This window comes from Harmonia axyridis, chromosome 5 (assembly GCF_914767665.1).
Source record: "Harmonia axyridis chromosome 5, icHarAxyr1.1, whole genome shotgun sequence".
Lineage (NCBI taxonomy): Eukaryota > Metazoa > Arthropoda > Insecta > Coleoptera > Coccinellidae > Harmonia > Harmonia axyridis.
Window position 1 is genome coordinate 32,895,952 of NC_059505.1, and position 16,072 is coordinate 32,912,023.

The following is a 16,072-nucleotide window of genomic DNA, read 5'->3' on the forward strand; positions in this document are numbered from 1 at the left end:
ACGATAAAATGTAATATTAGTACCTCGACAAAGTAGATTTTTTTCTTTTAATCTGGATGCAAGTAATTCAGCGGATTCCTTTGAGAGATTCAAGTCTCTTATAAGATCGTTTAGTTCTTCTTGATTGAAACACTGTAACGTATATCTCAGAAACTAGAGCTGATAGAAAAAATCTGGTGGCATTTTTGGAATCAGTACATTAAAAACATCTAAAATCAGATGTTAGATTTCTGGCACCAAATTTTTTTTCATTTTGTTGGCCTGTGTTATTATTGAAATGTACGCCCAGAATCCTTAAAATCTCACTTGGTGTTTTCATTTCTATTTGCATCAAATGGTGCACAAATAAGACAAGTGAGTAATCAACGATGTTGATCTTCTCCTCAGACATCAACAGGTTAGGAATCAACCATTCTCGCCTGAAACGTCCTGACGAAAAACAATTCCTGTAATACGAAACCTGCACGCTCGTGGTTAAGAACAGTTATCGATCCTGATAAACTGGGAACAATAAAAGAAAAAAATACACGTCGGAACTGCCTGCCGAGTCTAAGCCCCGGAGGAAAACAATATCAATCGAAACCAGAGCGCATCAAACAAATATTTATTTTATCCGTTTCTTTGTCGAGATATATTTTGGCTTTGTGGTTACCCTGACTGAAAATTCACGTTCAAAGCGGTAGAGTCTCGAATAACCTGAGTGGCTCCCTGACTGTGTTTTGTGGGAACCCTGGCTAATTGAAATTGTAAATGTAATCGAAATTGATTTGGGGAGGAAAAATGTTTTGGGGTTGGTCATCCTGTCGAAAAATATTGAGAGCACTAACGTTAAGTGAGAAGATATTGAGCGCTTGTTCAAATTCGTCCATGTAATTTTTTCATGGAATTTTGCATGTAGATTTACAGTAGACTTCAAAATACTTAATTCAGTCTTCTGAACATATATTGTTCTATAATGCACTATAATGATTATATTATTCGAATTTTGAGGCAGGAATCGTCTCAAATGAGATTTTGTCTTTCCGTGCGGACGCAAAGAGGAAATCTACCAAACGACAAGATCTACAAACTTGAATTCATAAGGGTAGGTTTAGATCTCAAATGCCGCAGTTGAGTTCCCTTATGGGTGATATCCGACCAGAGGTTTCATAGATATCTATGGCCGTACGAGCCTTTGTTTTAGCTGCGATTAGAATGAATATTTGCATGTAATGCAATTTAAAACCTTGTTCAAAATGTTATTGAAATCGTTCAACCAGAACTCTAGATAATTCAAGAATAATAGGAAAAAGTTTTTTCTAATTCTTTGGCAAATCTATTCTTTCTGTCACATCTTGTAGAACAAAATCGTGCGAGAATATAACAAATTTGCACAGTTTTCGTGGTTATATTCCATTATTATATGTTGATACTCCCACATAATTTCAATAAAGCAACCAATGAATTAGAAAAAATGATGTATAATACTCATAAAGAATGCTAATTCCCGCACTCGCTGGTTTTTTAATTTTGATCTCAATGCCTTCTGCAGTTGAATTATAAATAACTGTTATATAAAAATGAAACTCATGACTAAAGGTTGCACCAAGTGATAAGCTAGGAATCAATTCCGTTTGAGTGTATTTTATTGGCCCCTCAGAGTAATAAACATAGATAGAGGGAGCATAATATATGTCATTTTGTCCCCAACGTGTACTATCAAATTTGACATGGAGCGCGCGGAAATGAAAACATATCAGTGATACATTTCACTCAATTCGCGAGCTTCTCCACAAAGAACGCACCTCTTAGGTCCCATAGTGACTCAACGTTTCATATCAACTCAAAATATATTGAGATGAATACCTAAATATATCAGAAATTCAGAAAACAATCTTCAAGCTCGTCAAACGACCTGAAACAACCGATGACAATAGAAATGCAAAAGTTGCCAAACCTTGGATTTCTGCAGGTAGATACAGAAAATAATAGATATTCTGCTCATTATAAATTCGATCATTAGAAAAAATATCCGATTCCAAATATTCAAATTTGCTTATTCAATCAGGAATCACTCAAATAAATATATTTCATTCAATACAATATACATTCATAACGATATAGTAAAATTGTGGATTTGAAAATATATCACAATCCGACAACGTAATCTAACCATGTTGGAGACATGTGAAAATTACGTGTACTCCATCTATCTATGTTTATTTCTCCATGATTAGCCCCTTTTGAACCTTTCAAAAGCTTAAAGCTTGTACGTGTAAGGACAACCGTTCTGTGTAGGCATTGTTACTGTGTCCCAACGTCCTTCAGTTACCTTACTCTTAACTTTTTTATTATAAGATCATTGTTCAGAAATACTTGAAGAACTTTTAGTCTGCAAATATCCAATTTGACAAACTTAATGCAGTTTTCCAGTCGTCGATTGGCGTTTCCAAAAAAAGAAACACCATTTCACTAACGAGATACCAAGAACTGCGTTTCAACTTCGTAGCGACAAACTCAAATTTCACGCCATCGATTCGATATTCTCTACAAGTACCTAATTGACAAAAAACGTCGCTAAACTTTATAATTTCATCGCGTTCCATCCAATCAAAAACGATCGGAGCGAAATACTGACTACATCCGTGGGCGCAGTTTCTTTCATTCGAAACGATTGTCGATAAATATGGTTACTTCCTGTCTGGCCCGAAATGTCGCTTCTAGTCATTTCCGGATTATTCCGCATATTCGCCTCATTATGCTTCTCGAGCGTCTTATTCACTTTAGCCTATTTTCCTGAACCTTTGCCTTGTATTCGGTGAAGGGCATCAGATTTCCAGTTGAATTCCCTTTCTCTATCAACATACTCGAGTAACCCAGTACCCAGTCTGAGCCAGCTAGGTGTTGGCAGGTGTTAGCATCTAGGTGTTAGGAGAAGTCAGAATTCTTAGAAAAATCATTTCTTTTTTAATTTTATTTTCAAAATTACAGATCTTGAAAACGTGTTCCGTAAATATCAAGAGAATGCTTTTCGGTCTAGATTTGAAATAAGGAGAGATCTAGAGAATTTCGAAATAAAGGAGAGTGGGAAATTCCACGAATAATTTTAAGGCAAAAAAAGTGCTATAAATATGAGTCTGCAATTGCTTTATTTTCGAGATATAAGGAGTCACCTTTGATTTTCAGATATTCATCTGCAATTTGGTATAAATAATACAATTTAGAATTCACCCAATTAGCACTGGTACGTTGATATATTGTTGTGAAAAGGTTGGGTAATCAACCGTTTAATGTCTGTAAAAATGTCACGGAAAATATCAATATTGAACTTCGTTTTTGAATATAAAAATACGGTTTTATTATGATATCAATAGAAGCTTCGATCGAACAATGAATATATAAATGATTGTTTATATTCTACATACTCTTATACTTTTCAATTCACAATTTGCTTTTCTTTAGATTTGGAATAGTTTTCGAACAAAAGGAAATTATGAACCAGGATGTGAAAATTGCAGAATCTTTATACCCTGTTTTTCTGTTGGGAATATAAACCCCGGATATATGATATAAAAATTGCACAAAGTTTGTTTGAATGGTATTGAAAATTATTCGTTTTTGAAATTTGATCAAAAATATCCTCAAACGAGCCTTAAAAAGCAGCAACAACACTAGATTACCCCCTCAAATAATTAGGTTTGACTCAATTATGTCAGTCCATCCATTCAGGATTAATTTTGCTTACGTTTTCCAAACCTTACTATCTAAATATTTCTCTTCACTATAAATTATTAGGTGTCCGCGTCGAAATATGGATCGTATATGTCATACAATAAGCTTAAGTATTTGTAAACATAATGCCATTAAAATATTAGTCGATTTGTGTCTGTATCATATGGTTATATGATCAAACATTTCAGCTTATGAGTCAAAATCTCGTCAGTTGCGGGAAGTTTTGATCTTGTTGCTTAATATGAAGAAAATTGAAGCTGAGGATCATCGAATGTTCTCAAATACCTATGGTGAGGCCGCTACTAGTGAAAGAACATACCGAGAGTGGTTTCAACTCATCAAGAATAATAATTTCGACGTCGAAGACCAGCATGGCGATGGAAGAGAATAGGTTTTCGAAGGTGCAGAATTTGAGGCATTACTTGCATTGACTCCTGTCAAACGACAGAAGGATTGACCGGATCATTGGGAGTGAGCAACTAGCCATTTCAAAACTTCTGAAAGCCATAGGAATGATTCAGAAACAAAGAAATTGGGTGCCGTACCAGTTGAAGCTGAGAGATGTAAAGAGGGAAGGGATTTCATCACCGCATTGTGGCTGGTGACGAAAACTGGGTTCATTACGTTAATCCCAAGGGCAGAAAATCATGGCGACATGCGGGCCATGCTTTCATTTCGACGACCAAACCGAATATTCACGGTCCTAAGGTCATGCTCAGTATTTCGTGTGACCGGTTCGGCGTAGTGTATTATGAGTGTTTAAAACCGACTGAAACAATCACAGGCGATTGTTATCAAGCGCAATTAATGCGTTTGAGCCGAGCATTGGAAGACAAAGGGCCGCAATACAACGAGAGACATGATAAAGTGATTTTACAGCATGACAACGCTCGACCCCATGTTGCGAAAGTCAAGATATACTTGGCAAAGTTGAAATGTCCTACCCTACCCGCCATATTATCTAGAAGATGACGATCAATGAAACACGGCCTGGCTGACTAGCACTTCCGGTCTCATGAACAAGTTAAAAATTGGATCGATTCGTGGAGAGCTTCAAAAAATGACCAGTTTTTTCAACGCGGGATTCGTGCGCTGCCCGAAAGATGAGAGAAAGTAGTGGCTAGCGATGGACAATACTTTGAATCATAGATGTATAACCAGTTTTTTACAATAAAGCCTCTAATTTCGGCGAAAAACGGCGGCGCAAGCAAAGTTGTATGCCCATGTAATAGGTACCTTCGATTTTTCAATGCAGTCTGTAACTCTTCACACTAAGTATACAATATAGTTCGAAACCAGTCCTAACAATATTCTCACTAATTAATTGTGAATATTCATCAAATACATTGTTTCATTTCGAAAAGCAGCAGATTTTTATGAAATAGGAACTCATAAATATTGGGTATCTATGTTCCACATTCTTCATCACAGTCCCGCCTCAGACTCGATGACTGCGGTAGACCAGAGAGTCTTCACGTCCGTCATACACAGACCACTACAACAATTCATTATCGATAGCCAATCCGGTGCGAAATGCAATTCACCATAGTCAACCACATACATACACGAATACATATGGTTCAGTTGGATGTTACATTATTGATGACTATGGGAAACGACTGGTTGCCTATGTCGCTGTTTGGGGCTAGATTAATCGCATTGTTTTTTTAACATACGTACATTTCATCGGTGGAAGAATGACTCGAAATTCATTTCCATATATTATTCCCGACAGCTGGGAGGAAAAATTAAAACTGCATTTTTATCTCATGAAACCATTGATAAATTAGACAGCTTTGCATGTTTGAATCACGTTGGACGTCAACTTGATCAATGGTTCACCCAGCAAATATATCACTTAAGACATAAAAACATTCAGTAATAATAAATTCATTATAACCATTCTTTGTATATGTGACGATAAAAAGCGATTAGACATAATATCTGTGTCTAGCCGAATTTGTCGTCACAATACTTAATATGAATGCACCTGCATTAGTGTAACTATGATCTTTCGTGGTACTTGTGCATACAACATTCTCATTCATAAGGTTCTCAGAAATATACAATAGAGAATATCTTTCCCCTACCCTAATTAGTGTGCGGGCACCATGATACCATTGCGCAGAGATACAACTTAGAGAATAAGAAAAGGAAGAAGAAATTGACAGTGTTTAATATGATTTTATATCTGCAGGGAAAAGGAGAGTTCAGTTGAGTAAGTTACGAGGTGATGGCCAGTTGAGTTAGTAGAGTGTTCAAGGATGTTTTCAAGTGCTGTGCCACATTAAAGTTCTCGTCTGTCGTCCATTAGTTTTTAAATAATCCCCAAGAAAACGTGATACCCCAAATATATAGGTCTCTTAGGGTTAGAAAAGTGATCAAAATTTAAGAAAAATGAAACCGTTGGAAGAAATGTGAATAAATTGATAATTTGTTGGCCTACAGGATATCTTATGCACTCAGAAACACTTCTGGACATACTCCTAATGAGATAATCGATTTCCCCATCGAAACAGGACACCTTTCACAGACCCCGAATAACCTGTAGAAGTTGCATTAAGTTCGGAATTTTTTGCAGATAGAATGTATTTATCTACTGGACTAATACGCTACCACATAAAGCCAAGTTTCGTGAGGGACACACTATCCCTGTCTGCTTTACTCCACCTACAACTGAACCCAAAGGGAGACGATAAATGTAAAAGATGGGTAGCAGTGACGAGTTCTTGACAGATTGAATCTATTGGGAGTAATTCAACACCAACACGTGTTGACTTGGATGAATTGGCTCAACAAATACGGAATAACAAAGCTTTTGCGTTTTCGTGGATTGTATTTGACGTGTCAATTGATTGATCGACTGCTATGAGAATTCAAGTTTTTATGTTGGAAATACGGGAACTCTCCAGTATTTCAGTTAAAAAAATTTCAACAGAGCAGTCACGCTGTATCAGAAGCTTCTCTGCTCTAGTTCAATATTAGTTGAATGATTTTACTGTTTCATTGTTTAAGTTTTCGAGAAAACGTTGTTACCCTATACGTTTAAATTAGATCTTCACATAGAGTAATGAACATAGATAGAAGGAGTATATGCATTTTTACATATCCCCAACAAGGTTAGCTTAGGTAGTTGGATTGTGATATATTTATGAATGTATATTATATTGAATAAAATATATTTTTTTGGTGATTCCCTCTTGAAAATGCAAATTTCTATATTTGAAATACGATATTTTTCCTAATTGTCGAATTTATAATCTGCAGAATATTTTTTCATTTATTCATTCAATTATTTTGTATTTATTTATATTGATTATAGGCCCAAACCACTACACATTTACTCGAACGGTTGTTTATATATACATATAGTGACTTTTTGCTAGTCCAGCAAAGTCACCCTTAACACGCTGAAATTGCCAGTTCACGTTACAATATTGAGGCCAGTTAGCGCCAAACGTGATTGAGAACATATTGTTCTGTGTGCTTTAAGTTAATTTCCTACAGGCAGTGTCGGAATATACCAGAAATATAACCAGAATAATTCATAGGTGTCTTTCTTTTTTGTTATGTGAAATACTTGATATTTTTCCTAATTGTCGAATTCAAAAAGAGCAGAATATTTCTTATTTTCTGTATCTAGCTGCTGAAATTCAAGATTTGGCAACTTTTGTTCTGCTACTGTCATCGGTTTTTTCACATCGTTTGGCACGCTTCAAGTATGTTTTCTGAATTTTTGATATATTTAAGTATCTATTTCAATATATTTTGAGTTAATATGAAACGTTGACTCACTATAAGACATAAGAAGTGCGTTCTTTGTGGAGAAACTCGCAAATTGTGTGAAATATTTTATCACTGATATGTTTTCATTATTTATTATTTATTCATCAATCAGAAAATTGAATTTGATTATTGATTGGGTACATAACTTGATATACAAAATATTCAGAAAAATTTTATTTTATTGTCTATTTAAATAGGTAAATAATGTTTTTCTAATCAATTTTTTTGGTGCACTAGATGCACTCAAATAAATCAAATGTAATTAGATATTCTGGAAATTTGAAAAAGCTTGGTCATTTCTTTTTGAAGTTAGTGTTCAAAATGAACTAGAACATTCTTTCTATCTTAAATGTTTCTTGACCCAAATTTCGAATGATATAAATCATAACTAACATAACGTTAGGTATTTTTCTTTCGATATGAATTTAAAGTGAATTTATTTTTAATTTCTCTCATCTAAGTAGAGTGCCTTTCAGAAAGTGGTGGATTCACCAGAAGACTGAGAAGGCTTCAGTCCATGGTGGCAAATTTTGAGTGGCAGCAGATTGAGATTATCAATTTTTCATATTGATATGCAGAATTAAAAAAAATATACACACAAAGTACGAATTCTGAAAATTGGGCAATATTTAACAAAAATTATGGAGAACAAATCATGAACTGTGAATATCGTTCATTGAAAATTTAACTGATAGGATTGTGAACTAAGGTATCAAAATTCAGATGCGGCAAAAGTTGCAAAGCCTACAAGCAGCAAATCTGTAAATCCGCCACTGCTTCCAGACACTAAAATCTACAAAAAAGTGAACACACAGCCCAAACTGATCCGCAACAAAAATAAGCTTTGATCGTCCGTATGAAATTTCGTACGAACGAAAAAAAAATTATTATGAACTCAAACTTTGAAGGACCTGATTGCCTTATCCCTAAAGTTCGAATTCTTCTTCTTCTCCCGGAAAGAGCTCCCGTTTGTTTTTCCAAGTTCTACCCGTGGCAACATAGAGTTCATTTTCATTCGAGTGTAAAATTCGTAAACTCGTGAACTTTATAATAAGAGGGTCTCGTTAAACAAATCAGAAGATTTGGCCATGGCGGAAAGAGGATAAAGTCATTACGTCTGGAGAACTGTGTTGACTCTCAGGGTTGTTAAGGGAGCGACCTCAACATCCGAAAATGTATTTGGGGTTGAACGTGTTTTCCAATTGATTTTCCTGCTTGCAGATTTTCTATGATTTCTGTATTTTGTCCGATTTAAAATAAAACGAGTCTACGAACCTCCCTCCCTATAAGAAGTAGATATTGGCTGCGACCCAAAAAAATTCGGAAATGCCAAAATATATTCAGCTCAAAAAAAAATCGAAAAAATTCTTGAAATACCTGGATTTTCTAACTTTTTGATAAACGTGGCAACATTGTCTTTTTGTGAATAGAACGACTCTTCCCTGATAAATTCAGACCAAAGCGGAGGAGAAAATTCCCTTAGCTTTATGCAAAAAAATTCGATATCAGTCCCCAAATTTCAGTCAATCTTGGATAACTGGAGGACCACCTTATGATGACACAGTTCCGAAAAATATCAAATGATTATGTAAGACCCCGGAAAAACCTTCATTGTTTCATATTATTTCCTCAGCAATAACGATTGGTAATTTATGTATAATGAAAACACTGAAAAAAGTCAGAAAATGTGAAAAAACTTGCAAACCGTTCATCCTCTTACTACCAATGTCTTATAGGTTTTTGGGGACAGTAGATTCACAAATTTGCGTTAAATTTAAGCTCTTTATTCTTTAAATTACAGCCTATAGCATGTTCACAATATTTCCTCCAAACCACATTTTTTTTGAGATTGTGATGTAATTTCTTACCGAAAAAAATGTTGCAAGTTCAAGGCAGCTTTGTTCAGGTTTTTCAGAAGACATTCAAACCAAACGCCTGATATTTGCAAATTCTGAACAAACATAAAAAAGTCTTGAATTTTTCAATCCAGATCTTTCATCTGACACCTTCTTTCTTCGAGAGTCTCCAATTACTATTCAATATTTGGCTTTAGAATCAATTCATACCCAGGTTGTTATTCATATCCTGAAAACAATGATATAATAGTATATTATTCAACGAGCGGTAATGTAGGTCATAACTCACGCAGATGAGTTTCCGCAAATTGAATACTATACTTTATCTACGACTATAACAATAAATACTACAATACAAGAATAGAGAAAGAACTTTATTGACAAACCTCAAAAGTTACCTATAAACGTCAAAATTATGAAAGTGACATTCCTCCCCTCAATAACAATAATGGAATCTTCCCTTTCAGCCAACCGAATAGAAGCACAGCAGTGTAGAAGCACAGAGCCATCTTTTCCGATTTATTATAGTGAGTTATAGCAGTGAGTTGTTATAACTCACGTTGTTTGTTAATAGATACTATTATGAAATGAGTTCATTACAGCACTGATATTAGTACTGTAATGATCTCATTACTATACTGAAATAGCGACTTTTTCCTGTTCTCAGACCTCAAAAAAATGCTCGCTGGAAAGAAATTTAGCGCCAATGAAGAAGTAATCGCCGAAACTGAGGCCTAATTTGAAGCGAAAGACAAATCGTACTACAAAAATGGAATCGAAATGTTGGAAGATCGCTATAATCGCTGTATCGCCCGCGAAGGCAACTATGTTGAATATTTAGATCGAATTTTGCCGAAAAAATGTGTTTTACTATGGTAGACCGGGGACTTTTCAATTGGCCTGTTATAGGAACAAAAAACTCGACGTTGACAGAACGTTTTCTGTCAACGTCTGATCAGTCAAAAATGTAACCTAATGAAGCCACAGTGTGGTGAAACAATTTTTGCTAAAAATTAAAGAGTTCAGTGGAAATTATTCAGTTTTATTTGAATTATAACAGTTTATTTGTGTGTTTAATTAGTTAGTCTCAGACACTTAGCTATTTGCAGTTTCGTGCGGGATAGTACCACTTTCTGCATCTGGAAATAACAGACAATCCTTTTGGTCGTCGTGGAGAAACTTCTCAAACCATTATCATGAAGTAAACTACTACGATCACTAGTCATTTATTCCCTGACTGAGTGTTAACTTGTCTCTTTCCCCAAACCCAAAATTTGACATAAAAATAAATCTTTTTCATCGAGTCCCTCTCAGATCACATTTCATCCATATCGACAAAAACACAAAATGTTCGTTCTCGATCCACACACGAGCACAAAAACAAAATAAAATCGAATTCACCCCGCTTTATGAATATATATCGACCATGAAGTTAATATCCCTGCACTGATTGGGGCCATAGTGTCGCTGGCACAACATCCTTTAATTGGAGCCCTGGAGACCCTTTTTATCCGGATAGTCGTTCTGAATGTCCCCCTGAATGTTTTGTTTATGGCCTACAAGTATCGGCTAACAACAGCAAGCTGGCCATCACTATACAGTTAAGCCCAGCTCCAGGAAGAATATTGGACATGATGGTCGTATATCTGTTTTCGCTGAATTGTTCGATGCTATCTAGGAAACCTACTCACCATTCCACCAAAATCGGCAAGATCCGAACTATTTTATCTGAATGTCGAAATAATGTTTTTTTTTCGTTAGAAAACTAATACCTACAAATTAAATTCACAAAAAGAAGTTAATATATGTAGGCTTGGTTAATCGATCACCTAGAGGTATGGTTCGATAACCTGGCATTTTATCTTTCCTCCGTGACTTTGCTCGGGTTTGTAATGATTAAACACTTTAATTATATACATCTATTTAGAAAGTCACACTTATATTACAAACACAGTATTGAGAAGATATTAATTACCGTCTTCATCACAATTTCTTAATACGGTACTGAATTTTGTCTCATCTCGTCGAATGTTAATTACATGGAACATCTTCGAATATCGCGTCTTCGTCTTACTTTAAGTTTCGATTGTCTCGTCTTCAACTAATTCGCGACTCGTATAATATAGTCAGCGAATCGTCTTATCATCTTTACGTCTTACCTACTCCATTAGCCTCGACGAACCGATAACTAAAACTAACTCTAAACTCTGATTTCTCTTATGGCTCTCGACTTCCCTTCTTCCAACTTGGCCACACCCTTAGCATCACCCGGTATCGGGGGAACGTACCAAGTACCACCCCTAGTCCAATAAGAAAGTGTCATCCGGTACCACCGTGCTCGTTTTCGAGCTTTTCCAACCCTCAGTAAATTTCTTCAGATTCACAATCGACTTGACATGTCTTTAACACCTCGAAGAATTAACACTTCCTTTACACATTATGCACAAAAGCAGTTCGTTCCCTGTAAATCCATTGAAACTGTCATGCCCTCGATGCTTGAAGAAACTAATAGGTCTTCAGGCATTCTGGTGACTATGTCAATTATTTACAGGGAACAATAACTAGATCCTACTCATACAATATACAATGTTAGATACTCAACAAGGGCAATACATTTGAGTAATGATAAATCGAATTCTTATTTCGCCTCCTCGAATCATCCCTCCAAAACAAAAATTAAACTACATATAATAAATCACTTATAAAAATGAATCGATAATTTGGTTCAAAAATTCCTCTGTTGAAACAAAAGACGGTTTCCGCCCCGGACTCGAACCGGGGACCCCTCGCATGTTAGGTTGATAAGCGGGTGTGCTTACCTCTACACCACGGAAACCGCTTCGAAAGTAGGGGTAGATTTCTCAGTGTATCAATGGTGTATATACAAGGTGAGCAACTTTCGATTGTAATTGTACCCTACTTTTGCGGAGAACGAAATGTACAATTTTATTAGAAAGGTACGATTTCATTTCAAGTTGGTTGTAAATGATAACAGGAGATATTAATAATCCATATCCGAATTTTCAGCTTCCTAGGATTCCCAGTACCAAAATGATGAAGGTTGAATTCAATCTGTTGTGCACAAAAAAAATTTAATCATCCAATTACTCGAAAACCGCTAGATATGTTTATACATAAATGAAAGGTTTGATATACAGGGTGCTTGAAATATTGAAGTTAGTATTTTTTTATATAACTGGCAAAACCGTAGCGCTGAAGAAATTTTAGATCGATAGAGAGGTGGTTTCCCACCAAAAAACCAAATTTTCAATAAAATCTTCCATTCTCCATAAAAGTCTAGGGTATTATCGACCGTGGCGCATCCTGTATTCTCACTACCTATTAAAATTTTGAAAATTCTACCCCTATTAACGAAGTGGTTTCCGTGGTGTAGAGGTCTTTTTGTTTCAACCGAGGAATTTTTGAACGAGACAATGGATTCATTTTTTAAGTTATACTTTCAATGCAATTTTATTCGAACAACCTATTTTTTCATTAGAGATATTCAGATAATTATTACATTCGGAAACAAATAAGAATTAGATTACGACAATAATTGTAATGTCATTAAATGTGGTTGAACCATCACCATACTCAAAGTTGATTCCGTGCTGTAGTGGTTATCACATCACGAAAAAATACAAGTCTATGTCAAAAATTCATATTATGTCATTGAGAAGGGGGTCGAACCATCACATTAATCAAAGTGGTTTCCGTGTTGCAGTGGTTAGGTTCTATAGGTATGTGATTTTTTTTCAATCCAAATAAGGCTTTTTCAAATGAAATTCCTCAATAATTTCTGTTCTCTAATATTTTTTGTTCCGACCAAGGAATGTTTGTACCAAATAAGCAATTTATTTTCATAAGTGATTCCTTCATGGTCTTGAATTATACGAATTAATCCATTTCTTCATCAAACAAACCTGCACAAGTACCACATTCGGAATCTAGTTCAACATTTCAATATGTCATTGAGGGATGGTTGGACCATCACAAGAATCAAAGTGGTTTCCGTGGTGTAGTGGTTATCACATCCGCCTAACACGCGGAAGGTCCCCGGTTCGATCCCGGGCGGAAACACATATTTTTTGTTTCAACCAAGGAATGGTTGAACCAAATTATCAATTAATTTCATGAGAGATTTCTTCATAGCATCAATTTATACGAATAAATTCATGTTTTCATTAAATATACCTACATAACTTCTTTATTCGTTATCTAGGTCAACAATTGAATATGCCATTGAGAGATGGTTGAACCATCACAGGTACCAAAGTGGTTTCCGTGGTGTAGTGGTTATCACATCCGCCTAACACGCGGAAGGTCCCCGGTTCGATCCCGGGCGGAAACACATATTTTTTGTTTCAACCGAGGGATGGTTGATCCAAATTATCAATTAATTTCATGAGAGATTTCTTCATAGCATCAAATTATACGAATAAATTCATGTTTTCATTAAATATACCTACATAACTTCTATATTCGTTATCTAGGTCAACAATTGAATATGTCATTGAGAGATGGTTGAACCATCACAAGTACCAAAGTGGTTTCCGTGGTGTAGTGGTTATCACATCCGCCTAACACGCGGAAGGTCCCCGGTTCGATCCCGGGCGGAAACACAACCTTTTTGTTCCGACCGAGAAATGGTTGAAACAAATAATCAATTGGTTGTTATGAGTGATTTCTTCTATGCAATGTTATGCGAAAAAATCAATTACTTCATTACATTCTATTGGGAATCAAATACGAATCTAGATCAATAATTCAATATGTCAGTGAGAAATGGTTGAATCATCATATTTATTGAAGTGGTTTTCGGGTTGTAATGGTTAGGTTCTATATGTGATTCATTCATAGCAAATTAATCCAAATAAAGAATCTCCAAATGAAATTCCTCAATAATTTCTCTGAACCACAGTCTTCCAAGCAGCCAATATCAAGTTTATGAATTATGTCAATCACTTAATTAGCTTCTGTGAAATCTACATGTTGGGCGTAGCCTCAGCAATTAAGTCCCACCCACTTCTAAAGTCAACTCAGACGATTAACCGACTTGACAAATATTAAACGAGCGTTGTCGAGCCTGGTAGGCGAGAAGGTCCCGTAACTCGTCGATATCCGCCAAGCCAAATCCGATTAGGATGACTCCGACGCCAGTCCGAGACGCTCTGCCTAATTCGAAATTTAAACATCTCGCAGAGTTTGCCGAATTTTGTGCCCAAGTTTGTGCCCCCAACTTTCTATCCCATAGCACTTATAGACAGTGCATACCAATTTGGACCCGTATACGCAAGAAGTGTACGTTTCGCTTAATTTCGTCCGATGTCTTCGGTCAGGTAGAAGGTATAATAAGTATGTATTGATGCCGTGACCAGAGGCGTAGTGAGCTATATAACTGAAGGGGTTTTCAATAGGAAGAATAAAATTCAAAATGGTTGTAATAGCAACCCTGTGTATTATGTTTTCGACATTTATCATATCATTTTTATTCGGGCATTCAATCATGGAAAGATAGAAGCTTCAACAACTTTTAGGAATTGTTTCATCATAATTGATGCTCATTTTCAGATACTGAGAGACATTTCTCTCAGAATTCACAAAAAAATACTGATATCTATTAAACAAATAGAACAATTTCTAAACGTTCATGGCGCCTACCTATGTATTTCCTTGTTTAAATAACTAAGTGAACACAAATGACAAGAAATGTTAAAAAATGATACACTGCTACCATTATAACCATTATTAATGCTATCATTTCGAGTGGAAAAAATTTGTAGTGTTAATTGACTCAGTAGTTACTACACGTAATGAAATTATGAGGGAAGAGCACCACGTGACAGCTCGGTTCAAAACGGAATGAGAGATATTTCTTTTATAAGTCACCGATTTTTATGGAGTTTTCAAATAAGTTTTTTAAATATTAATCCACATTGTAGTTTTCCAATATTTTTTATTTGCAAATGAAAATAATTATTGTAAATTTGATAATTTCTCGTTTTTCACGAAAAAATTGATGATATTTTATTATCTTAAACTTATAAGTGAACATAATCCTACAAAAAATCATTCATTAGAAGCAATACTCTAATTGTAGTGAATATTTTTAAAGTCTCGTAAAGTTTTTGGACGAAAGTTGGAACTATTGTAATATTCATAATTTCTACTGATAATTCAATCATTCTGGCAACACCGAATATTATTGTCGTCATTCCTCCTTTGGGCAAATATCGACAGATCACGAGAATGTAACGTGGTGATGTACCCTCTGAAATATGAGTTTTTCTAATTTTTACATTTTTTAGACTTCTTCATATTTATGTGGGATCCGAATTCTTAACACCCAACTGAATGATACGCTACTGACTTGACGATACGAAAACTATGCGGTCGATCCTAAAATGGTGGACCACTGGACCATGCAGATTTATCGATATAGGGAGACGTAAGGGGAAGAGGTACTTGAGACTTGAGACGGAGACTGGAGTACGATACAGAGGAACGAGGGTGGTATTCGACGTTACAGATTAGAAGGAAAAAGTTAAATAATTCAACGTGAGAGATTAGACGCATAGAGTTAAACGATTCGACGTAAAAGAGTAGACGCAGCGAATTAGATAATTTCGACGTTAGATATAGGGATCTACTCGAATAATTAGACGATTAACAATTATACGAAATAAAATAACTTCGATAGACGAAAGTTCAGTGGCTGT

General features: G+C 35.5%; 1 protein-coding gene and 3 non-coding genes across 15 annotated transcripts in view; 3 read left to right on the forward strand and 1 right to left on the reverse strand.

Annotated features, from left to right (window-relative positions):
• Positions 1-16,072, reverse strand: part of LOC123680809 (disintegrin and metalloproteinase domain-containing protein 11) — a 656,359-nt gene that overhangs the window by 517,286 nt on the left and 123,001 nt on the right. The gene's annotated exons all lie outside the window — the stretch shown is intronic.
• Trnav-aac lies at positions 13,361-13,433 on the forward strand. Its single transcript has one exon. It is a non-coding gene; the product is annotated as a tRNA-Val (tRNA).
• Positions 13,632-13,704, forward strand: Trnav-aac. The gene has a single exon. It is a non-coding gene; the product is annotated as a tRNA-Val (tRNA).
• On the forward strand, positions 13,903-13,975 carry Trnav-aac. Its single transcript has one exon. It is a non-coding gene; the product is annotated as a tRNA-Val (tRNA).